At 37.8% G+C, this 25178-nt stretch overlaps 1 protein-coding gene across 2 annotated transcripts in view; it reads left to right on the top strand.

Moving 5' to 3' along the window:
- ANKRD28 (ankyrin repeat domain 28) overlaps nucleotides 1-25178 on the top strand; it is a 165036-nt gene that overhangs the window by 24430 nt on the left and 115428 nt on the right. The window lies entirely within an intron of this gene.

Genomic DNA, 25178 nt, shown 5'->3' with positions numbered 1-25178 from the left:
CCGTGTGTGTAAGGGACAGGTCTCTTTCCTCCTACTTCCTTGCTCTGGCTTCATGCTGCTCTGCCTCTTGCTGGGATCGACAGAGCCTCTCACCAGTCTGCCCTTCCACAGGCTTGCCCATTTCAGTTTATGTTCTTTGCTGAAGCCAAGCAGAATGATCTTTCTTGAAAAATATTTTAAAATCAGATTGAGATTTTCAGACACACAGGATAAAGTAAAATTCAGTAGAAACCTACATACCTAGTACCAGGAATAAACAGATGTTAATACTTTGCCCTATTTGCGTTGTCTCTTAAAAGAGTAAAATAGTTATATATACAGCTAGAGCCCTGTTTCCATCCTTCCCTAGGTAACCACCTTGAAAATTGACTTACATCATTCTGTTTTTTGCACTTACACTGTATTTATATATCCATAAACAATATCATAAACAATATCATAAACAATATGAACTATTATTTTTGTGTTTTCTAAACTTTTAAATGGTATACTGTATGTGTCTTTTGCAACACTGTTTTAAAAATTTATTCATGGTGGTACATTTGTTGTAATTGCTATGTATCTCATACAAATAAATGCAGTTTATTCCCCTAACATACTGCAGTTAGGTAGTTTCCAGTTTTGAGCTGTTACAGAGAGTGTGCAGTAGATATCCTGGTGTGTCTCCTTGTGTACATGCCCAAGTTTCTGTGAGGTTGACATGTGCAAGTAGGCTTTCTGGGTCATAGCAGTTATACACGTTCACCTTTACTGTGTAATTTTAATTTTCTCCAAAGTGGTTGTACCAATTTATATTGCCTCTTTACTCTTAAACTTGTTGGTAATTGTTTTAGTTTGATTTCAATTTTTACAGTCTGATGGGTATGAAGTAGTATCTCATTTTAATTTGTATTTCTCAGATTATACTGAGATTGAATATATTTTCATATGTTTTGACCAACTGGAATTTTTTGCGTGAGTTGCCTGTTGTTCATTTTTTTTCCCTCCTTACAATGCAGTCGTGTGTGTGTGTGTGTGCATACTATGATTTCTTTGTTGGTGGTGGTTTTGTTATATACATCTCAATATGTTGCTAGTCTTTTCACTTTATTTATGGAGTCTTGTTCAGAAACTTTAAATTATAGTGTAATCATACTTACCAATCTTTTATGTTTTTTCCTTCCTTGTGTAAGAAACCATCAAGTTCCTAAAAATACTGTTTCTTCTAAAAATTTGCAGTTTCTTTACCCACTTAGTTTTTTGACCCACCTGGAATTTTATTTTTGTATATGCTGAGAAGTTCACATTTTTCTTCAAAATTGACTCTTCCTTACTCTGATTTTTTATGCACATTGAAAAAAATTTCAAATTGCCATGGAAACTTGAATTTAATGGTTATTCCATTGAAATGATGGATTTAATTTGGAAAATTGACATTGTACAATATTGTGTCTGGAAAAAGCAGATGATTCTCATGCAGCAGCCAGTTCAAACCTCATGCCTGTTGCCTGCCCATGTGTTTACTCACAGTTGCCATCAGACAATAATAGCGTTCCCTTCTCTTCTGTAAATCTTGCAGTAACCCTCATTGGCAGAGAAACGCTATCCTTGAGTCATTCGAGAAAAGGGATTCTGGGAAATGTAGTTGCAGACTTCAACGCACAAGGGGTTTACTTGATTGTTGTGTACGTTTTCCTCCCAATTGATATATTTCAGAGGTCTTTTTCAGCAGGACATACATTTGTAATATACAGAGACTATATTAATTTATATTTCTATCTGTAGTGTGTTGCTTTCTATTGTTTTACACCCTGCCCTCCTTATTATAAATGCCTTTTTACCTTTATTTGGGCAGCTTGTTTCAAGACTAAGTCATCCTAGCAGAAGTGATACCTGACACATGCACACGCACACATACTCAGTTCTTCTACTTCTTGAGATTGGATTAGTTTTGCTTTCTCTATGATTGCAAAATTTAGTACTTATAAGCATTTTCATCAATTTAGTACTTATAAGCATTAATTAATTCATTTCATTAATACTTACAGGCATTTTCTTTCTGCCCCTTTTTAGGCCTGGGCGTTCTTAATTATCAGTGTGTATCCTTCTGTCATAAGCACATTGTGTGTGTGCTTGTCTCTTCTACTAAACTATAGCTCCTTCAGAACAATGCCGTACTCTTTGTTACCAGCCCAGAGCACATAGTAACAGCTCAGTAACTCTTGGAATGAATGAGTGATACATAATTCTAAACAGAGGGTATATGCAGCTTTATAACCTTTTCATTTAGCAAAATATATTGCACTAGATGCTTTTTATATATTAATATGACTCCTCACAGCAACCATGTAAGTCACCTCTATTTCATAAAAAATGTTTTGTCAAGGACACATTATTAATTGTGGGGCTCCTATATATAATTTGGGTTGAAACCCAGCTTCATCTCATTTTAGTGTCACGCTTCACCTAGTTGCTATGTAATCTTCCAAATTATGATTTTTTATGGTTGCATCATATAACATCACGTTGATTTATCATTTTGCCCTTTAGATATTTAAATAATTGAATTATTCTTCAAAGGAGTAGATTACATTTCCAGTGTTGAGTGAACCATTGTTCTAAATAATTATTACCATTGGTATGCATCTGATTCATCTATGTAGCTTTTAAAATTTAATTTTAACAGGCAGTCATACAGTTCACCATTTAAAAGGAATGAAAGGATATAATGTAAAAATATTTCCTTATACTTCGATCCACTCACCCCCAGGTTGTTTGGTTTCCCTTACTGTAGCCAACCAATAGGATTTTTTTTTTATGCCTAGAGATTTTATCATTATATAAACAAATATCGGTTACTACTGCCTTTTACACAATGGAGAGTATATCACACACTGTTGTGCGTCTTATTTCCTCTCTCTACCTCCAGGATCATTCCCTATCAATACTTAAAGAGTTTTTTTTAATTACTTATGGCTGCTTAGTATTTTCTTATTTATATATACCCAGTTCCCTATTGATATATAGGTTGTTTTTCTTGCTAATGCAAACAAGGCTACAATGAATAACGACCTACTACAGGGCAGTTCTGTAGACATCACAGGTTAAGGGTTTGGTCCTCAGAAAGTCTGCCCTCACTTCAGACACCAACTGCGGCTCTGGGGTTCCCACGCCACCCTCGCTTCCTACCTACTGGCTATAAATTTGGGGCTTCCCACTACCCCCTCAGGCTTGATAATTTGCTAGAATGACTTCCAGAACTCAGGAAAATGCTATACTTATGATTACAGTTTTATTAGAGCAAAAAGATAGAGAGCTGAACTAGCAAAAGGGGGAGACACATAGACCTGAGAGGGTCCCACACTCGTTTTCTGAGTCTTCAGGATGTGTTATCTGCGTCCTTGGACTCAAATCAATAGAAATTGATAAGAGGCCAGATGAGAAATTCAGGCAAGGCTTTACTGGGGCTCGAGCTGTAGCAGGAGGGAGCAAGAACAAGCAAGAGGTGCCTTTGTTTGCTCCCTGAGGCGGGCGGGGGTTGGGAGTCGGGGTGTGTGTGAGCTGGTCCCTTAAATGGGGTTTACGGTAGGGGCAGCTCGGTGGATAGGGACGGAGGCGTGGCTTAGGTGGTCTGCCCACCCCCTTGGTGGTGGTGAGTGCAGGGATCATGCATGTTACCCTGCTTTTTTTCCTAACACCTTAGAAGTGGCAGTTGGGCTTTTGGTCTTGTTGTATTTTGTTGTTTGTAATTTGCCCCAACTGCACATGCATGTAGTTATTTTTAGTCCCTCATAGTTTCTTTGTACTCTGTTGCTTGAAGAGACGTTTGTCCAGGTGTAAGCACTGCGACAGAGGATCCCAGGTCCCAGGTCCCAGCCTGTCTCAGACAGATCACCCTCCTAGCTTGTTGGTACTTCAGTGTAAAGATTATTTATTTGGGGGGGGGGTTCAATTCATAGGTATGATGGGTTGAATCATTGGCCACATGATTGAACTCAATCTCTAGCCGCCTCCTCTCCCTGGAGTTCAGGAGGTCAGGCTAATATCACATGGCTCACAGCCCCAGTCCTTTTATCACACGATGGTTCTTTCAGCATGGTCAACTCTAATCTGGAACAGTCTAGAGGCCTGCCTTGAGTCACCTCATTCAGTATACAGCCTTTCACTTAGCATAATGCATTTGGTACTGTCAATTTTTTTTAAAAAAGGACGTTCTAGTAGGTGTGTAATAGTATCTCGTATTTTATTTTGTGTTTTTCTAATGATTAATGTCTATATATTTTTCATGTCTATATATCTTCTTTGGTGAAGTGTCAAATTGTTTACATCTTTTGCCCATTTAAAAAATTGGACTATCCTATTATTGAGTTATAGGAGTTCTTCACTTATTTTGGATATAATTCCTTTGTCATATATCTAATTTGCAAGCACTTTCTTTCAGTCTGTGGCCTGTGTTTTCATTCTTTTAATGATGTCTTTCAAAGAGTAGAAATTCTTTGTTTTGATGAATTTTAAGAAATCAGTATTTATTTATTTATTTATTTTTGCGGTACACGGGCTTTTCACTGTTGTGGCCTCTCCTGTTGTGGAGCACAGGCTCCGGACGCGCAGGCTCAGCGGCCATGGCTCACGGGCCCAGCCACTCCGCGGCATGTGGGATCTTCCCGGACCGGGGCACGAACCCACGTCCCCTGCATCAGCAGGCAGACTCTCAACCACTGCACCACCAGGGAAGCCCAAGAAATCAGTATTTTTATTTTGGGTTGTACTTTTGATATCATCTCTAAGAAATCTTTGCCTTCACCATCGTCACAAATATTTCCTCCTATATTTTCTTTAAGAAATTTTATAGTTTCAGATTGTACATTTAGGCCTGTGATGCATTGTAAGTTAATTGTATGTAGTATCAGGTAGAGGTCTAAGGTTTTGCTGCTGTTGTTGTTTTGGCAAATGAATTATCAAATTGTTCCAGACTATTTGTTGGAAAGATTATTTTTTCTCTGTTGGGCTGCCTTTTGCACCTTTGTCAAAAGTCAGTTGACGACGTATGTATGGATATATTTCCAGACACTTCCATTCCAGCCCATCAGATCTATATGTCTGTCCTTTGTCCAGTGTCACACTGTCTTGATTACTGTAGCCTTCTAGTAGTGTGAATCCTGCAACTTCATTCTTCATAAAATTTGTTTTGGATCTTGTAGTTCCATTGCCTTTCCATATAAATTTTTGAATCTGCTTATTCATTTCTACAAATACCACCGGGACTTCGATTGGGATTGCACTGAGTCTATATATTAAATGAGGAAAAATTGACATCTTAACAATAATGAGTCTTCCAAGTACATGAATGTGGTATCTTCATTTATTTAGGTCTTTGATTTCCTTTATCAATATTTTATAGTTTTAGCATACAGATTCTGCATATATTTTGTTAAATTATACCTTAGTATTTCTAATTTGGGGTGCTATTATAAATGGTACTGCTTAAAAATTTTTTTATTTTTAGTTCATTGGTAGTATGTAGAAATATAATTGTATTCTATGACTTTGCTAAACTTACTAGTTCTGGAAACTTTTTTAGACATGTTCATGAGATTTTCTACATAGACACTCATGTTGTCTGCTAATACAGGTAGTTTTCTTTCTTTCCAAATTGTATGCCCTTTATTTCTTCTTATAGTGCTATCGCAGTGGCTAGGAGTTCCAATATGATAAATTGAATAGGAGTGGTGAGGGCAGGCATCCCTGACTTGCTTTCCCATCTCAGAGAGAAATCAGTCGGTAGTTTCCCAGTACTTTTATATTTCTTTAAACACATACAGCTCAAAATAGTGATCACTTAATCTTTTTGAGTCCTAGTTAATTTTATTTTCTAATTTTATTTTCCAGGTGGCTTCCACTTTTCCTGATATCATTCACTGACTTGTACACCTTGTGATTCCTAATGCATTATATGTACGTCCATCTCTCTCACACACACACACAAACAGAAGTTTGAACTTCTGTCAAAGCACTTATTGTACTGCTTTGCAGTTTACTTTTTACTTATCTCTTTCCCTCACTAGAAGACAGACATTTTGAGGGGGATAGGAAATGGTGCCTACCCTCAAGGAACTTATGTCGTGAATAATTGGTATTAGGTTGGCCCATGTGAAATTGCCGATGTTAATTTTTAACGTGTAGAATCTTGTATCTACTTGGGACAAAAACAGAAAAAAGAAAATGAAATTTCTCTTCTGCTAACAAGATCCAGTCGTCAGTATGAGAAATAAATATCCATGCATAGCAAATGGTTCATGACTGTTGTGTGCAGAGTCATATAGGGGTATACTGATGTGAGTGGCATACGGCCTCGCCCTGGAGGAGCTGCTGTGCTGTGAGGACGGGGTGTGTAACTCAATGGTTCATCTGTTCTTATGTGCATCATATAGCCTCATTGTGAATCCACTCGTGATCCTAGACTCATGCTTTTCAGTGTCTTGGATTACAAGACATTTTGACAGTGATTTCTCCAAATAAGTTACTGCAAAGTTTGACAGACTTTGCTGTGTGATTATTTTGTGTGAAAAGATACTCTGTGTACATTTTTTCAGTTTGATACAGCTTAATATTTCAATCACTTAGCATCTTGTGGGTTGAGTAAACAAGAGTAGTAAATTAAGGGCACCAAACATTTTCCCTTTCAAAATAACTTGATATTTCAAAAGAAGAGGAAGCCATTAAGGGAATCGTAATACAAAAGTAAAACTCTGTTGCATTTCCTTACTCTAATTTTTTTGTGTAGTTTTTTAATTGTAAATTGTATGTAGAGCGAAACAATATTTTTGTATTTTATGTATATTTGTATACTATTTAGACTGTCAAGCTGGCCTTTTACTACACCATTTTACAAGTCTGGGAAAAGGATGTGTAAGCTTCATGAAGCCAGAAACAGTTTCTTTTGTTCACTGCTGTATTCCTTGTACTTAGCACGTATGAAGTTATTAACAAATGATTATTGAATAAGTATTTGTGGCTTACGAGGCTAGGCTAGCTGGATTTGGTTAGAGTAAAAAAACGTAATTTTTACGTGAGATATATAAATATTAGTACAGATGAAAGTTATTGCAGTTACTTGTTGCTTGATAAGCGTCAAAAGATTTCTGTAGTTTTTTTTTTTTTTTTTTTTTTTTTTCTTTTTGCGGTATGCGGGCCTCTTACTGTTGTGGCCTCTCCCGTTGCGGAGCACAGGCTCCGGACGCGCAGGCCCAGCGGCCATGGCTCACGGGCCCAGCCGCTCCGCGACATATGGGATCCTCCCAGACCGGGGCACGAACCCGTATCCCCTTCATCGGCAGGCGGACTCTTAACCACTGCGCCACCAGGGAGGCCCAGATTTCTGTAGTTTTTGAGGCTATTAAATTGTATTGGTAAATGCTATAGTAACAGAAGGCTATTAATATTAATCACAAATTCTCTTGTAATACTGTTTTGAACTTGACTGTTAACAGGATTAAAACATAACTATTAAAACCTGTAAAACACTATCTTTCATTTGAAACTCTTGTTTAAAAATTCGAGATTCAGGGAAGACTACCTTTGAATTGGTAATAATACGATAGGTGTACTCAGGAAATTACTTCCTTTTGTGTTTGCTGCCACCAAATGGCAAGTTAATATTACTGCTATGTCTGTTGCATTAATACGGTAGAAGACAGTAAAAGTAATGCCCCTTGAATATTTTTTTGACAGGGTTAATTTTTTCATAAAGAGTTTTGACAAGAGGAGAAATAACAATTTTTAATATGTTTAGAACTGTAGTTAACCTTCTTCTGCCAGGTGGATAGGATGGTTTCTGTCTTCTTCTAACATACTGGAAAGGCATATTAGAACATAGCAATAATCACTATGACAGCAATGATAAAACTGATGATTCAGACTAATAATAAATATCGTTGACAGAATACTTTTATACAGAGAACTTAATTCTGACGTTTGATTTTTCTAAGTCAGTGCACCTGAGAATTAAGGCTCCAGAATATTTTAGGCCTAATTTTATTTATTTGAAGACAAGCCATTTCACTAAAAATAACTGTTGTGATATGAGCCTCAAAAAATTATTATATATAAATAAAAATAGGAGTAACTCCAATGTTCAGTCTTAGGAAATTGGTTAAATATAATACAGATGATAGTACTTTTGAATGTTATGTTACATAGTCATTGAAGGTGTTTTAGAGGAATATTCAAGAACACGAGTAAGGTCCACATTGTCAAGTGGAAGAAAATGGAGAGAAGCAAGTTACTAAACAGTATATTATCACAAATTTTTAGTACACATATAGAAAATAATTTTCAGTGTTTATCTTTGGGAGATATTATTTCTTAAGTTTATGTATTTCTAAAATGAACATGTTTTTAATATTCAGAAATTATGTAGATTGAATATTTTATACTTTATAGACAGTTTCTTAGATTAAGATATCCCCATGAAATTATTTGATAAATGTTAAAGTAAATATATTTGGATTGTTTTTTGTTTTTTTAATTAATGAGAATGTCTTGTTGCTAGCAGTTCTGAGAATCTAACCCCACTTTTTGAGTCTCTTCAGAGAATCCAGCAAGAAATGGTTCATATATAAAGAAAACCTTTTAAAAACTCTGTCTCATTCCACAGATTAATAACTTTCTTTCTCTTTTTAAAAATAATTTTCTGGGCTTCCCTGGTGGCACAGTGGCTGAGAGTCTGCCTGCCAATGCAGGGGACACGGGTTCGTGCCCCAGTCCAGGAGGATCCCACATGCCGCGGAGCGGCTGGGCCCGTGAGCCATGGCCGCTGAGCTTGCGCATGTCCGGAGCCTGTGCTCCGCAACGGGAGAGGCCACAACAGTGAGAGGCCCGCGTACCGCAAAAAAAAAAAAAAAAAAAATTTCTTTCTTGATAGAAGGGTAAAACTAAGTTCTGAATTAGGAAGATTTTTGAATATGATCTAGTAATTCAAAGTACTAGTTTTTTTTTTATATTGTAGCCCTTCATTTCTAGGGTCAGCATATTCTTGCTTTTGATATTTGTTTTCTGCTACAGGCCTGATGCTGGAATTGAAACAGTACCACTACTGCTTCCACCAGAGGAGATAGTGTGGGAATTCCTATTATGCCTAGGTGGTTTTCCCATAGTCTCTCTGAAGTAATAGAGGCAGCTCTTGTAATTTGTTAGTTTGTTGCTCTTTACGCCTCCTGGTAACTTAAACTTTGCTTTTATATATAAGATATGTGAATAAATACTTAGTGTCAATGCAAATCCTGTGTTGTAGACATTCTGTTTATAAGTGTGGTGGGCCCTGTATTCGTGCGAAACTTAGTATAGCAACTTATTTAATAATTCAAATAGATTTTCAGTGGAGGGGGCTTAAGAATCTAATAAGCTCTCTCTCTGTTGGAGCTTGGAGAAGAGAATATTAAATAGCTGATGATGGCACTGCAGTTAGTTTTATTTTATGCTGAAACACTGACGTAGTACTGGACATGTTCTTCCTTCTCTTGTCTGATTGGTGTCTCCCTGCTCTTAGCTCATTTTCCTGTGTGTTCCATGTTTGTGATGCACACTGTAGACATGTCAGCCATTCACTGTAGACATGTCAGCCTGTCATCCCCAGGGAGCCTCACTATGAGAGTGATGCCTGTGTTGTTAGTGAAAGTAGTTTAAAAATCTGCAGGTGTCAAACTGAAGGCACTAGTGAAGACAATATAAGCTAGTTTGATATCATTGGTATGGTTTGTTAGGCTTCTTATTTGAAATTCATACATATTGAAAGATTGTGTAGAAAGGAAGAAACTATAGCCCAGTCATTGGCTTCTTTACCATTACCAAGTGGCAGCCTGCCTTACTTGGTGATAAATAGTTTATGGTGATTATCAAATGGTAATACCACTTGATATTAAGTAGACTTAATGCAACGTTGTTTCAAAACAAAAAAATCATCCTTATTAGCTTTTTGCTTTTTTGTTAGTAATTTATTCTTAGTTAAATTTTTAATTTTTTTTTTTAGAAGAGGGTGATCAGAGAGGTATTATTGGAAGCTGAAAATTTTTATCCATCTATATTCTGGTAGATGGGGAGGTGATTATTGGGAAAGCATTATTAGGTTGTATTCTTCAACTTGGAATAATTTTGATGATGTCAAATATTCAGATTCTCTTTAGGAATTCTGAATGCATTAACCAATTGTAAATCTTTACCTGGGTTTTCAGGATTATCTACCAACTTATCATTTAAATAAAAATGAAACATAGGATGCCTCTCATTTGTTGTTACCTGGAATGGCCCTTGCTGAGTAGAATTCCATTGGAAATTCATCCCTCACACACCTTATTTCTGTTCTTTAGAAACTGTTTTCTAACCTCTGGCTCAATAAAGGCTCTGGGTGAGTCTTGAATTTAGTCAAGCATTTGGGTAATGGGTGGGAAAGTCAGAAAAGGGAAAAATGTCAAACTTAAGATAGTAAGATAAGATTTGATTGGGAAAATAGTAACAAATAGCAGACACCATCAACATCATTTAGCCCATTTATTTTTTCTTTCCTGGCAATGTGTACTGGAGACCATGTAGAGTCACAAATTTATAAGTTGTAATTTTCATCTTTTACCACTGGATGGTGCTTTTGCATTGGTTTCTGCAAATTTTCAAAATTTACATAGGGAATCATTTTTAAATTCTTCGTAAAGAACCAGTGAAATTAAGATAGCTATATAATTGCTCTTATAGGTAGGTAAATTAAAACTAGTGAAACATAGATTTACTCATTTGTGATCTAATACTCAGTTTAATTTTTAGAAAAAGATAGTAAGTCCTTGTGTATGAAATGGTTAAGAGCTATACCTGACTAGATTTTTAAATATAATCTTCAGTCTACTACCTTAGAACCATCTTAGATGTTTTGATTTTTTAGGTGGTACTTTAATTTAAGTGACATCTAAATAAAACACAGTTTCTTAATTTGTAATGTTAGAAAAAATTCAGATAGCTCAGGCTTTAAAAATTGTCCTTGATCGTTTTGTCTTTTTCTCCTATCCATTAGCCACCCAAACTTCTTCATTGAAGCCTTTTATTTCACAAATATTATATTCAAATTCTGTTTTGTTAGTTATCCAAGGACTTTTTGATCGTTATCCTGCTTGACTAAATTGAATGCTTGGGTCTGTAGAGTTTCTTTGGGATTGAAACAAGGTTGTGGAAATCTCACTTCAAGGAAATAATAGTCTCACGTTAAAAGCATTCATGTATTTTAAAAAGCAAAGTAGGTACAGACAGTAGAACATCAGTGCCTCCAAACACCTTTCTCTGAGGCCTTCTTTCTTCTGTCTAGTCTGTCATTGCTATTTCCTTTTCTGTTCCTTGAAAGATTTTTTTATATAAAAATAAAGTTATAAAAATAAGCATTTAGAGCTTCCGTTGTGGCGCAGTGGTTGAGAGTCCGCCTGCCGATGCAGGGGACACGGGTTCATGCCCCGGTCCGGGAAGATCCCACATGCTGCGGAGCGGCTGGGCCCGTGAGCCATGGCCTCTGAGCCTGCGCATCCGGAGCCTGTGCTCCGCAGTGGGAGAGGCCACAACAGTGAGAGGCCCGCGTACCGCAAAAAAAAAAAAAAAAAAAGCATTTAAATTACGCCTTTTTATAGTCTCCTCTTCACTAGCCTTTTGATGCCTTTGAGGTGCGGATTTAGAGGCCAGCTTCAAGCCTCAACAGCCTTGGTCTGTGCTCAGTGCCCAGCTGTTGCAGGTTCTCCAGAGCTGCGGGTGATGGCTCTGCCTTCATGGGTCTGCTTCTTAACAGCAAGCCTTCCACCCAGGCAGTGTTCAGGTTTTGGTTCCAGCACTTATTAATGTGAATTTTTGTCATTTAACCCCTCTAGGACTTATTTTTCTTTACCGTTAAATAGTGGTTGAGTTTAGCAAATCATGACTAAGGAATAGTGTTACTCAGAGAAAACCAAATGTGTGAACATATGAAGGAAAGAACAAATTATCCATAATCCTACTACTCATCTAACTAATCTCTCGATACTGTTGTTGCTTTTTTTAAAAAAAATCCTTCTGATCTTCATTATTTAACATAACTTAGAATCATATTGTGTGCAGTGGTGTGTTCCAGTTAACATTTATGGGTATTGTCTCATGCTTTAAAAAAATCGGTTTCTAAATATCATTCAGTTTCACTGTATGATATATTCTAAATTTTAAATTATTTTTTAACACTTAGGTTGTTAATGTTTTCTTATCGATGCTCCTTCAGTAAAATCTTGATATGTAAATTTTATAGGCTTCACATTACTTCCTTATGTCTACTTTCTTGCAAGTCGAAACGATAGTTTAAAAACTTTCATAGATTTATCAGTGTTATTTGACAGCAATTGGCAAAATTTATTTCCCCAGAAATGTCCCATTTATTCCTCTTACCATCCTTTGTAGCCTCTGGCTTAGACTATTTCAGTAGCCTACTATTGTTTTCTCTGTCTTTAGTATCACGTCATTTTTAGGTCATCCTTTATACTACGTCCGCATTGAGGCCTCTAAGATACAAATCTGATTACGTCACTTTTTGACTTACAATTTTTTGGTGGTCTCCCCACCATTCTGCAGTTATAATGTGTGTATGTCAGTGTGGCATTTAAGGTCCTTCATGGTTTGGCCCCTGCCTAATTTTCCAGCCTTATTTTATGCAACCCTACTATATATTTTGTGGATAAGCAGGTAGAAAGGGAGCATTCTAGGCAGAGGGAACAGTGTAGACAGTGGCACAGCTGCGTGAAATGATATGGTATATTACAATTGTAACAAGTATATTTGCATTTGTGAAACTTAAAGACAGGGTAGTGGTGGGTGCCTTCAGTGTTATGTTTTAGTAAAATTTAGTTGACTAAATAAAAGCAGGCAAATAACATTTTATCTGTGATTTAGAGAAGTGACTTGTGGTATAGAAAATTGTTAATCAGGACTCTTGGTTACAAATGGCAGAAATCCCAACTCAAAGTGGCTTAAATGCAAAAGAAAACTGATTAGCCAGGCAGTTCAGCTTACATTTCCTTACAGTCCCAAAAGAAAAAGAGAGTATTTTTCCCTGATATCCTCAGCAGGAAACTAAAACCTTGAGGAAAATCCTGCCTGGATTTGATTCTATGTTCATCCCTGACCTAAACATGTGACTAGGAGTAAGGGGTGCTCTGGCCAGTCCTCGGTCTCTTGTATATCTTTGGACCAGATGCACTCCCTAAAGCAAGGGATTCTTGTGAAAGAACCCATGTCTGCTACAAGGATGGTTAGAACTGGAAAAAGGAGAGACAAGAGTTGAGAGACCAGTTAGGAGGTGGTTTTGACAATTCAGATGAGGACTGAAGTGGTCTGAACTAGGTCCCTGTGGGTGAAGAGAGTTTAGGAAGATTTTAGGTAGAATGCTTAGAACTTGGCAACTAACTAGAATTGGGAGATAAAGTAAGGGAAGTCTTCTAGATAATTCTTTTTGTGTTCTGGGCTACTGCGTATATGACAGTGTCAATGCTGTTAACCAACCTGGGAATTTCAGCAAAAGAACCATGTGGGGAACTGGACTAGAGATGGTATGTTGAATTTTGATATGCCGAGTCTGAGATAATACAGAACATGTAGGTAAAAGGGCCCATTGAGCATTTGGAAGTTGTGTCTGGGGGTTAGGAGTGGAAATAACGTCTTGGAAATATCACATAAATGATGACTCATATTATAGAAATAGATGAGATTGTCCAGGAAGAGATTGTAGACCAGGAGGAAGAAAAGTGGACTGAAAGGAAAGCCAATATTTAGGTATAGGGGGTGGAAGAAAAGCCAAATGAAAGGGACTACAAAAAAGGTTTGAAAAACAGATGAAAACTTTATGGAAGTAGCAAGAAGAGAGTTTAATAAAGATCAGTGGTGTCCAGTATTGTAGACTAGTTGAGAAAAATGAAGATTTTGCAGTTGGTTATCAATGGTGAGCTTAGAGCAATATCAGTTGAGTGGTGGTTGAGAATGGAGTCTGGCTGCAGTAGGGAGAAACAAGTAAAAAATGGAGTAGTATAGGGGGGCAAAGTTTTCTGTAGGCTAAGAAAAAGGAACAGGGACAGCAGTGAGGAATAAATCAAAGTGATATAAGAAAGGAGTTAAAATTGTTAGAGTAAGATCTGTTAAGGAGATGGAAATTTTTTTTTAAATGTACTTTTTTTGCCCTCTGTGCTTACAGGTTCTTCCCATCAGACTGCAGAGTCATTGAGGTTTGGTATCTGGCATGTAAGAATTGTTTAGTAAATGAGTACTGAATGAATGAAAGATCAGAGGGAAAAAATGGAAAATAGATATTTGGGGGTAAACCAGAAGAAAGTTGAAGGAATCCATCTTTGTTGTCCCTTATTCTCTGAGGTAGAATGCCAACAGAATGAATGCTTCCCTAGCTTACTTACCTTATTACATCACTGCTGTGAGAACAGTTGTGAAGTGCTGGTACAAGTGGAAGGGAGTATTACTTTTCATTTCTGGCATCTTAGTTTTGAAAGGGACTTGGAGTCAGATGACAGTTCTCACCAACTCAGAAATCCCATTTGCTTCCTTAACAACTGATTTAACTTTTTAGGTGTGTGATGTGTGGGAAGAGCCAGGCTTTGGAGACAGATGGGCCAGGGTAAGAATCCAGTTTTCTCCACTTCTTAGCTGTGTGATTTCCACTTTTAACTTGTCTAGCTCAGAATTTATCTGTGAAATGGAGTGTATTTTGCAGGCATGTTGTTACAAGTTAAGTACACATTAAGCGCCTAGAATCTAGGTATTCAGGTGACCTGGGATATTCGTCCCTGCCCCATATGAGCAGCCAACCTGTTTCATCTTCAGATAAAATGCTAGGTAAAAAAGTACTGTCTTATATTGAACCAGATTTTATCTTCCTTCTTGTTACTATTCATTGATCCTAGTTCTTATTTCCAGACCTATGCAGTTTGGTATCTCTTCGCAATGACAGCACTTCAGATATTTTAAAGCTGGCATATTCTCCCTGTCTCCAAACCCCTCAGCTTCACTGATCCATGATTATTCCTGGCTGCCTTCTTTGAATGTGTTCTGGTCTCATTACTCTAGGTGCAGTTTGACCTATGTCTAGTAGTGTTAGCCTTACTTTTCCTAGAAGAGAAAAGTGAGATTAACAGGAAACATTTTTGACATAAAACTTTCATTTTAATTGATCAGAATTAAAGTGTAATTTTACAATTATATATTTTAAAGTATACTATTCTCTTTTGTCAATAGTATTCATAAAATGATCGCCTTTCATCTGTCTTTTTTTTTTTTTTTTTTTTTTTTCGGTACACGGGCCTGTCACTGTTGTGGCCTCTCCTGTTGCGGAGCACAGGCTCCGGACGCACAGGCTCAGCGGCCATGGCTCACGGGCCCAGCCGCTCCGCGGCATGTGGGATCCTCCCGGACCGGGGCACGAACCCGTGTCCCCTGCATCGGCAGGCGGACTCTCAACCACTGCACCACCAGGGAAGCCCTTTCATCTGTCTTAAGATAAATTATTGGTGACTGATTTTTTTTCCCTTTTAAAAATAAATCTCCAAAGTTCTCAGAGTGTCTCATAATGGGGGGAAAACTAAACTATTGAAATAAAATGCCAAGATTTATTTTTTCTATATAGTAAATAGTATACTGTTAGTTGCCTACTCACTGGCCATTACCCACTTCCTTCCTTGCAAGCCCCCAGTTTTGTTTGGTTGCCCACCTCTATCTCACATGACTTGGAGAAGTCCCTGATAGTGTAAGCTAATCATGGTGATCCTGCTCTGCTTAGTAGTGGTAGTGAGCAAAGTCTGGTCACATATCAGGGAAAGTCAGTTTAGCTATTGGGTTCACCAAAAAGTTCGTTCGTGTTTTTCTATAACATCTTATGGGAAAACCCGAATGAACTTTTTAGCCAACCCAACAGCTTCTGGGGGAGTCTTCTTTGTACCTAAAAAAGGAGACACAGAAGAAAACTCCCCCTTCTGCTGGACAGCAGTTTGTGTCTGATATGATGCCTTGAAGTATGGCAGGTATTATTTTGTGACTGTGAAGGTAATTATCCTGAGGTCCATGCTGAGTCTGACAGAAAAGCTGGAAGGAGCCCAGGTGTCTTACGTGATAGCATTGAGTAACCAGATCAGTCACCTTGGAGCCCCCTTATTTCACTTCTTTTTGTTTATGATAATAAGACTCTATTGTTTAAACTAGTTTGGTGTAACATGATATTTTATTTTAGTTAAGGATAGCCCTGATACTAAAGAACAAGCATGTTTGATAAATCTGTTGTGCAGGAAATTAGATACTTTGTGGAAGGCCCATTAAGATATAATGGGTCTCATAATTTTAAGATTACATTAGAACTATATTGGGGTCAAAGTTTCATAAGTATTCTTGTATTACTGAGTGTTCTAATTGTGAACAAAATATACAAAAAAAGTTCTATAATACAGTAACTGATAGCAGGTTTAACTACCAGTTTTTCAAGAATGAGCTTATTATCAATTCTGACAGGGACCCTCTTCTTCCCACTCAGGAGGTTAAAAATTGACTACATCTAAAGGAATCGGCATTGTTTTATTCTGAAGTACTGAGGTAATATTAAGTTATAAGCATGACGTTTTACAGATTTATCAAAAGCATGAACATCTATTTATGCAAAATATTCCATGAGTGAAACACGTTAGAAACACCCTTTCCTTCTTTCAACAATAGAAGCTGCTTTGTAAAATTTTAGATAGCACTCTTTAATAAAGGAAACTAAAGAATATGAAAAATGTTGAAAACTATCTGAGTCATCACTTGGATTTTAAAATAGTTACTTTTAGTGTTTTTGTCTCCACCCACTCTTCTGTGGTTTAGAAAGATGTGAATCATCTTTCTTAGTATTTCCCAACGATAGCTACTTTGAAATGGAAGTGGCGTATGCAGCCCCAATTTGTGTGTGAAACAACTAGTGTGCACTTCAGCTGCTGATCCTACTGCACTTGTGGGAAATCCCTCGATGGCTCACATAGTTATTGCTCATAAAGGTAAACATTGGGTAACCATAGCAACTTATTTTTAAATTGAAAATTTTCTCCCTTCAGCTTGTAAAGTACAGTAACTTAATGCTACTTTTACCCCAGTGTCACTACATTGTAGAAACCAGAATGAATTGTAGCTACCCTTTCTTCAGTCTTTTTTAAAGAAAGGCAGAAATTCAGCCTATTTAAAATAAAAATTTTATACTCTAAAACTTTGAAATATTGGGCCTAAGTTGTTTTCAGAACAGTTGCTGAAAGATTATTAATTATGCAAACAATATGAATTTCAGAAAATGTGTTTATCGTGGGTCTGGTAAACATAAGTCATATGCCAGACATGCTGCTAGTCAACATAAATTCCAGACAAAAACTATACTCATAAGAGATCAAATAGGATATTTTCCCAAATAACACGACGTAAAAAACTTTAATTCAGTCTGGCCTTCAGTCCAGTCTGAATGATGAAACTTTTGCTTAACTTTAAACTACTTGCTGAGGTAATCAAAATTATGAAGAAAATAATCTAACTTTAAAAATACTGCTTAGGGCCTCCCTGGTGGCGCAGTGGTTAAGAGTCCGCCTGCCGATGCAGGGGATACGGGTTCGTGCCCCGGTCTGGGAGGATCCCATATGCCGCGGAGCGGCTGGGCCCGTGAGCCATGGCCGCTGGGCCTGCGCGTCCGGAGCCTGTGCTCCGCAACGGGAGAGGCCACAACAGTGAGAGGCCCGCATACCGCAAAAAGAAAAAAAAAAAAAAATACTGCTTAAATACAGTACTATATACTTCTTCTCCTTTCTTCCTTAGTTTTGGCATATTGGGTATGTTCTAGAAAACTACCTGTATTGTTATATTTAGCTTGTTGAAATTTTTTTCTTGCATACTTTTCAAAGGAAGCAGTTATTTTTCTCAAGACTGAAGTCTGAAAATAGTCATCTAAATATTGATTTAGACCTTATGTTCTCATGTATAACTCTTGAATCTACACTCTTCCCAGAAAACCCATTCCATGTCCTCTCTTCGCTGAAACTCAGTGTTTTCATAAGTACGTCCTTCTCCAGAGGTCTTCTTAAGTGTAGCTGTTCCTTTTCTCACAGCCAGTTTATCTTGGGAAAATGTTACTAGTCTACCTACCTATAAAAACCTTCCTTATTTTGAGGCGCATGCCATCTGGTAGGTAATTCTTCTATTTTTAGAACATTGCTGTTGTCTGTCAAATCTCACTCCCCAGCACCTCTGGGCTGTAGCTGTTTTCCCATCATCTAGGGGATTTCATTTCTTTGTAGATGACATTTTGAACATTCTACTTCACAGTTCAGCATCAGTGATCCTCTACCCTTAGTTCTAACTATGTACTGCAGTGAACACACCCCACAGCGTGTCTCGTGTACTGAAACTACCTTTATTTCTGTATTTTTGTTATCCAGCTTAGAACCCATGACCCATTTCAACTGCTAAACACTTACTGCTACTCCTTTTCAACATTATCTTTTCTCTGCCACTTATTAACTTACCTACATTGATCCTTTCCTCCTGTTTGAGAAGATAAAGATGCCCTCTCCATGACTCAGATAATTTTTCTACTTCCATTCTAGATCTTCCCTTCTTTTTCTGCATCTGTACGATCTTCTTTCACTACTATTCCTTTTTTTTTAATAAGTTTTTTTTGTGTGTGTGTGGCTGTGTTGGGTCTTTGTTGCTGCGTGCAGGCTTTCTCTAGCTTCGGTGAGCGGTGGCTACTCTTTGTTGTAGTGCATGGGCTTCTCATTGAGGTGGCTTCTCTTGTTGCAGAGCACAGGCTCTAGGCACGTGGGCTCCGTAGTTGTGGCACATGGGCTCAGTAGTTATACCTCATGGGCTCTAGAGTGCAGGCTCAGTAGTTGTGGCACACACCTTAGTTGCTCTGTGGCATGTGGGATCTTCCCGGACCAGGAATTGAACCCCTGTCCCCTACATTGGCAGGTGGATTCTTAACCACTGTGCCACCAGGAAAGTCCCTTCATCACTATTCTTTTTCAGTTATTCCCTATCTTTTTTTCCTCTTTTTTTACAATATTATCTTCCAAACCATGAACATAGGATATATTTTCATTTATTATGTCTTTTTTTTTTTTAAAGATTATTTATTTGGCTGCGTTGGATCTTCATTGCTGCACAGGCTTTCTCTAGTTGTGACGAGTGGGGGCTACTCTGTGTTGTGGTGTGTGGGCTTCTCATTGCAGTGGCTTCTCTTGTTGCGGAGCACGGGCTCTAGGCATGTGGGCTCAGTAGTTGTGGTGCATGGGCTTTGTTGCTCTGCAGCATGTGGGATCTTCCCGGACCAGGGCTTGAATCCATGTCCCCTGGGTTGGCAGGCGGATTCTTAACCACTGCGCCACCAGGGAAGTCCCCTATTATGTCATTTTTAATTTCTTTTATCTCTGTTTTGTGATTTTCAGTTTACAAGTCTTTTACCTCCTTAGTTTATTTCTAAGTATTTTATTGTTTATGAAGTTTCCTTTTCAGATGGTAAATTCTTCATGTACAGAAATGCCACTGACTTTTGTTCAGTTTGTATCCTGCACTTTTACTGAATTCATTAATTCTAACAGTTTTTTTTGTGGAGTCTTAAGGGTTTTCTGCATAAGATCATGCAACATAAGATCTGCAAACAGGAATAGTTTTACTTCTTCCTTTCTGATTTGGATGCTATTTATTTCTTTTTCTTGCCTAACTGATCTGGCTAGGAATTCCAGTACTGTGTTAAATAGAAGTAGTAAGAGTGAGCATTCTTGCCATATTCCTGATCTTAGAGGAAAAGCATTGAATCTTTTCACCATTGAGTTTATGGGCTTTTCATATATGGCCTGTATTATGTTAAGGTAATTTCCTTCTATTCCTAGTTGGTTGCAAGTTTTTATCATGAAAGGGTGTTGAATTTTGTCAAATGTTTTTTCTGTATCTATCAACATGATTATGATTTTTAAAAAATCCTTCATTGAGTTAATGTTGTGCATCACATTAATTGAATTTTGTGTGATGAACCATGATTGCATGCCAGAGTTAAGTCCCACTTGGTTATGGTGCATGATTCTATTAATGTGCTGTTGAATTTGGTTTGCTACTATTTTGTTGAGGACTTTTGCATCTGTGTTCATCAGGAATATTGACATGTAATTTTCTTGTAGTGTCTTTATCTGGCTTTGGTATCAGAGTAATTCTTGCTCATAAAGTGAGTTTGGAAATTATTCTTCCTGTGATTTTTTTGGGAGGAGTTTGAGAAGGACTGGCATTAATTCTTTAAATGTTTGGTAGAATTCACCAGTAGAGCCCTCTGGTCCTGGGTTTTTTTGTTGGGAGGTTTTGATTACTGATTCAGTCTCTTCACTAGTTATAGGTCTGCTCAGATTTCCTATTCATGATTCAGTCTTGGTTGGTAGTGTGTTTCTAAGTATTCATCCATTTATTCTGAGTTGCCCAATTTGTTGGCATATAATTGTTTATAGTAGTCTTATATTCTTTTTTTCTCCTGTGACATCAGTTGTAATATTTCCTCTTCCATTTCTGATTTTACTTATTTGAGTTCTCTTTTTTTCTTAGTCTTGCTGAAGATATGTCAGTTTTATCTTTTCAAAAAACCGAGTCTTAGTTTTGTTGATTTTATTTCTATTGTTTTTATGTTCTCTATTTTATTTCTGCTCTAATCCTACATTACTTCCTTCCTTTTGCTACCTTTGGCTTTTCTCTGTTCTTTTTCTAGTTCTTTAGATGCAAATTTGGGTTGTTTTGAGATCTTTCCTTTTTAATGTAGGTTCATTGCTAGAAACTTCTCTCTTCATGCTTTTGCTACATCTCATGAGTTCTGGTATGTTTTGTTTTCATTTTTGTCTCAAGATACTTTCTGATTTCCCTTTTGATACCTTCTTTGACCCACTGGTTGTTCAGGAATGTGTTTAACTTCCACATTTTCATGACTTCTCTGGTGGTGCAGTGGTTAAGAATCCATCTGCTAGTGCAGGGGACAGGGGTTCAACCCCTGGTCCGGGAAGATCCCACATGCTGCAGAGCAACTAAACCCGTGTGCTGCAACTACTGAGCCTTTGCTCTAGAGCCTGCGCACCACAACTACTGAAGCCCGCGCACCTAGAGCCTGTGCTCCGCAACGAGAGAAGCCACTACAATGAGAAGCCCACACACTGCAGTGAAGAGTAGGCCCCGCTCGCCACAACTAGAGAAAGCCCATACTCAGCAATGAAGACCCAATGCAGCCATAAATAAACAAACAAATGCAAACAAATAAAGTAAAAAAATCCCCCCCCCCATTTTCCAGCATTCCCTTCTGCTGTGGATTATTAGTTTCTTCTTAAATATGTTAAAATATACTTTGTGGACTAAAATGTCATCTGTTCTGGAGAATGTTCTGTGTTTGTTTGAGAAGAAAGTATATAATGCTGCTGTTGGGTGGAATGTTCTGTATATGTCTGTTAGGTCAGTGGTCACCAACCATTTTGGCACCAGAGACTGGATTCGCGGAAGACAGTTTTTCCATGGACCCGGGGCAGGTGGGATGGTTCACTTGGTAATGCGAGCCATGGGGAGTGGCAGATGAGCTTCATTTGCTCGCCCACCACTCACCTCCTGCTGTGCTGCCTGGTTCCTAACAGGCCATAGACCAATACCGGGCCGCGGACCGATACCGGGCTGCAGCCCAGGGGTTGGGGACCCCTGGGTTAGGTTTATAACAGTCTATTTTAAGCCGATAACTTTAATCTCGTGCAAAAACTATACACTTCTTTGCACCTACACTGTTATTGATGTCACAATTTATACATTGTGAATCATTAACATTTTATAGTTAGTTCTTAATAATTTTGTTTTCTATACTAGAATTAAAACTTACTTATGTACTGCCATTACAGTATGACAGTATTCTGTATTTGTTTATATATTTACCTTTACCAGCACATTTTATACTTTCATCTGTGTTCATGTTGCTTTTTAGCATCCATTCATTCCAACTTGAAGAAAAGCCTGTAGCATTTCTTGTGAAGCAGGTCTAGTGCTGATGAATTCCTTCAGCTTTTGTTTATCTGGGAAAGTCCTTATCTCTCCTTCATTTTTGAAGGACAGTTTTGCCACCTGTATTATTCTTGGTTGGCAGTTTTTGTCTTTCACCACTTTGAATATACCATCCCACTCCCTTCGGGCCTGCAAAGTTTCTGCTGAGCCTATCCCATGCAGTCTTACGGGGATTCCCTTGTATATGACAAGTCACTTTTCTCTTGCTGCTCTAACTGTTGACAGTTTGATTTTAATGTGTCTTGGTGTGGATTTCTTTGAGCTCATTTTTTGGGGACCCTGTTGGTCTTCCTGGATCTGGATGTCTTATTTCCTAACCTAGATTTGGGGAGTTTTTGGCTATTATTTCTTTGAGTAAGTTTTCTGGCCCTTCTCTCTGTCTTTTCCTGGGACTCCCATAGTGTGTATATTGGTCTTTTTATGGTGTCCCATCAGTTCCGTAAGCTTTCTTCATGCTTTTCATTCTTTTTTCTTTTTGTTCCACTGGATAATTTCAAATAATCTGTTTTTGAGTTCACTGATTCTTTCTTCTGTGTGACCTACTCTGATGTTGAATCCCTCTTTTGAATTTTTCAGTTCACTTATTGTATTCTTCACTTTCAAGATTTCCATTGGGTTCTTTTTAAATTTTTCTATTTGTTGAAATTTTTACTTTGTCCACATATTGTTCTCTTGATCTCAATGAGCATTTTTATTACCATTATTTTGGATTCCTTGTGAGGTAATTCATATACCTCCCTTTCATTTGGGTCACTTACTGGAGCTTTATCTTGTTCTTTTGTTTGGATCATGTTTCCCAATTTCTTCATTTTCTTTGACTCCTTGTGTTGGTATCTATACTTATAGAAAAAACAGACACCTCACCCAGTCTTCATGGACTGGTTTCATACAGGGGAAGATCCCAACCACTCAGCCTGGCCAGAGATTCTGGGGCTGTCTCAAACCTTTATACTAGTCCAAAACTGCCATCTTTATTCTTAGCAACCCCCAGGCAACTACAGTGTTCAGGATCTTGTCAGCACTCTGAGACAGTTGAGACAGAAGCCAGTCCCTCTGATGGTACCTGGAAAAGTTGGAACATTGGGCACACAGTCCAATTATTTCCCTCTCCAGGGAGAATCTGGGATCTGTGGGTTTTCCCTCACTTATTCTGTGCTGAGCTGGTGTGGAGGGTGGTAGGAGGTAATGGTGAGTCCTTGCATGCTAATCCAAACTACTGTCTTTGTTCTCAGTGGCCTCCAAGCAGCTGGAGTATGTCAGGTCCCATCAGTGCTCTAAGAGACAGAATCCATGTCCTTGGTCAGCCCCCAGAAAAGTTGGAACATTAGCCACATGGTCCAGCTCTTACCCTCCCCAAGGGAAAACTGGGACCTGGGTTTTTTGCATCTGCTTACACTGCACTGAGCTGGGGGGAGGGGCTCTGGTGAATGCTTCCAAACTGCCTTGTTTGTTCTTAGCTGCCACAAGGTATCTAGAGTATGTCAGAACCCATCAGCACTCTGAGACAGTCAAGACAAGATGCCATTTCCTCCCGCAGCAACCCCAAGGTTGGATGTTAAACGTACAGTTTAGTCCTTTACTCCCCTCCCCAGGGAGAAGTTTGTTGCTGGGGGTTTATTGCCGATTGTATGGCACTGCACCAGGGGTAGGAATTATAGCGAAAGGGTGTCTCAGATTTTACTACAGGCTTCAGTGTGGTTGGTTTTGCACAGTTCTGGGGTGTGGAAGCCCCTCCGCTGGTTTCTGGATTTCACAAAGGGAACAAGTCCATGTATTTTTGGTGAATTAGCTTGTCCATGGCTTCTTGTTCACCAGCTTGCTGATCACTTTCCCTATGTCTTTCTTTTTTGAAAATCAAGTTCTTTAACCTTCACCATGTTTATCTTGATCTTTACCTTTTTCCCTTAACCGTTTTTGGGTTAAATATTGCCTAATTTATTTTTTTTTCTCTCAAACTTATTGAAATAAATATAATCAGTGGTTGCTACCACCACTTTTGGTACTTCCCTTTCATGGATCAGCCTACTGTTATCAGAAAAGGGACACAAACTCATAAAATGTTAGAACTGAAAACAACTATAAAAAATATTTGATCAGTTCCATTTCCTTTGATAGTAAAATAAAGGTACCTAAAGAAAGAAAGTAATATGCTGACAGCCAGTTTTTGTTAACTTAAACTTATGAACTCTGTGTGGAACCCTAATGTATGTGAAAAGGCCTCTGCATAATGAAGAAAATGGCACCTATAAAGTTCATGTACTTTGTTCACAAGAAAATATGTTACTGCCTTCAAGCCAGGGTTAATACTGTGATAAAATTAGGGAGGTGTTTATATGTTTTGAGAGAAGAGACAAAGAAAAAAGAAAGAACCTAGTGAGCCATTCAAGTTAAGACAGAAATATTTAGGAAACATCAACTAAGGCCATTATCTCCTAATGTGGTTATTTTACTGTAGAACAGTCTAACAACGTATATTCATATTAGTGACTCTGAACCACCATAAAAATCTAAACTATGTTCTTTTCCTTTAGACAGTAATGTAGATAGCATATTTAAGTCAGTCCTTATAAATTTAAGCCAGTGTTGTACAACATGATAGTCACTAGCTGAATGTGGCTGGCTACTGTAACTGAGGAACTTAATTCTTAATTTTGTCTAATTGTCTTAGCTATTGGAAAACTTCTTAAGTACGTTTGGAACAACTTGAGCACGTGTATTGTAAATTTTATGAAACCTTAATAGAAATCAGTTATTTCCAATGAAAATTTAATGTTTGCATTGAGATATGCTGTAACTATAAAATACACAACAAAATTTGAAGACTTAATTTTAAAAGTAAAATATCAGATAACTACGTTGATTACAAGCTGATACAATATTTTGGATATATTTGATAACACAAAGTATTATTATAATTAATTTTACCGGTTTCACCATTTTAAAATGTGTTTACTAGAAAATTTAAGTTACCTATGTGGCTCACTTTATATTTCTTTTTCTATTAGATGGCACTTATTTGCACTTTGGGTAGCTAAACTTATTCTTGCATTATAAATAGTTTTACTGTTAAATAGTTTTAGCGTTTC

The sequence above is a fragment of the Mesoplodon densirostris genome, chromosome 5, assembly GCF_025265405.1.
Source record: "Mesoplodon densirostris isolate mMesDen1 chromosome 5, mMesDen1 primary haplotype, whole genome shotgun sequence".
Taxonomy (NCBI): domain Eukaryota; kingdom Metazoa; phylum Chordata; class Mammalia; order Artiodactyla; family Ziphiidae; genus Mesoplodon; species Mesoplodon densirostris.
Note: the sequence above shows the minus strand (reverse complement) of the source record. Positions and strands in the feature narration are given on the sequence as shown.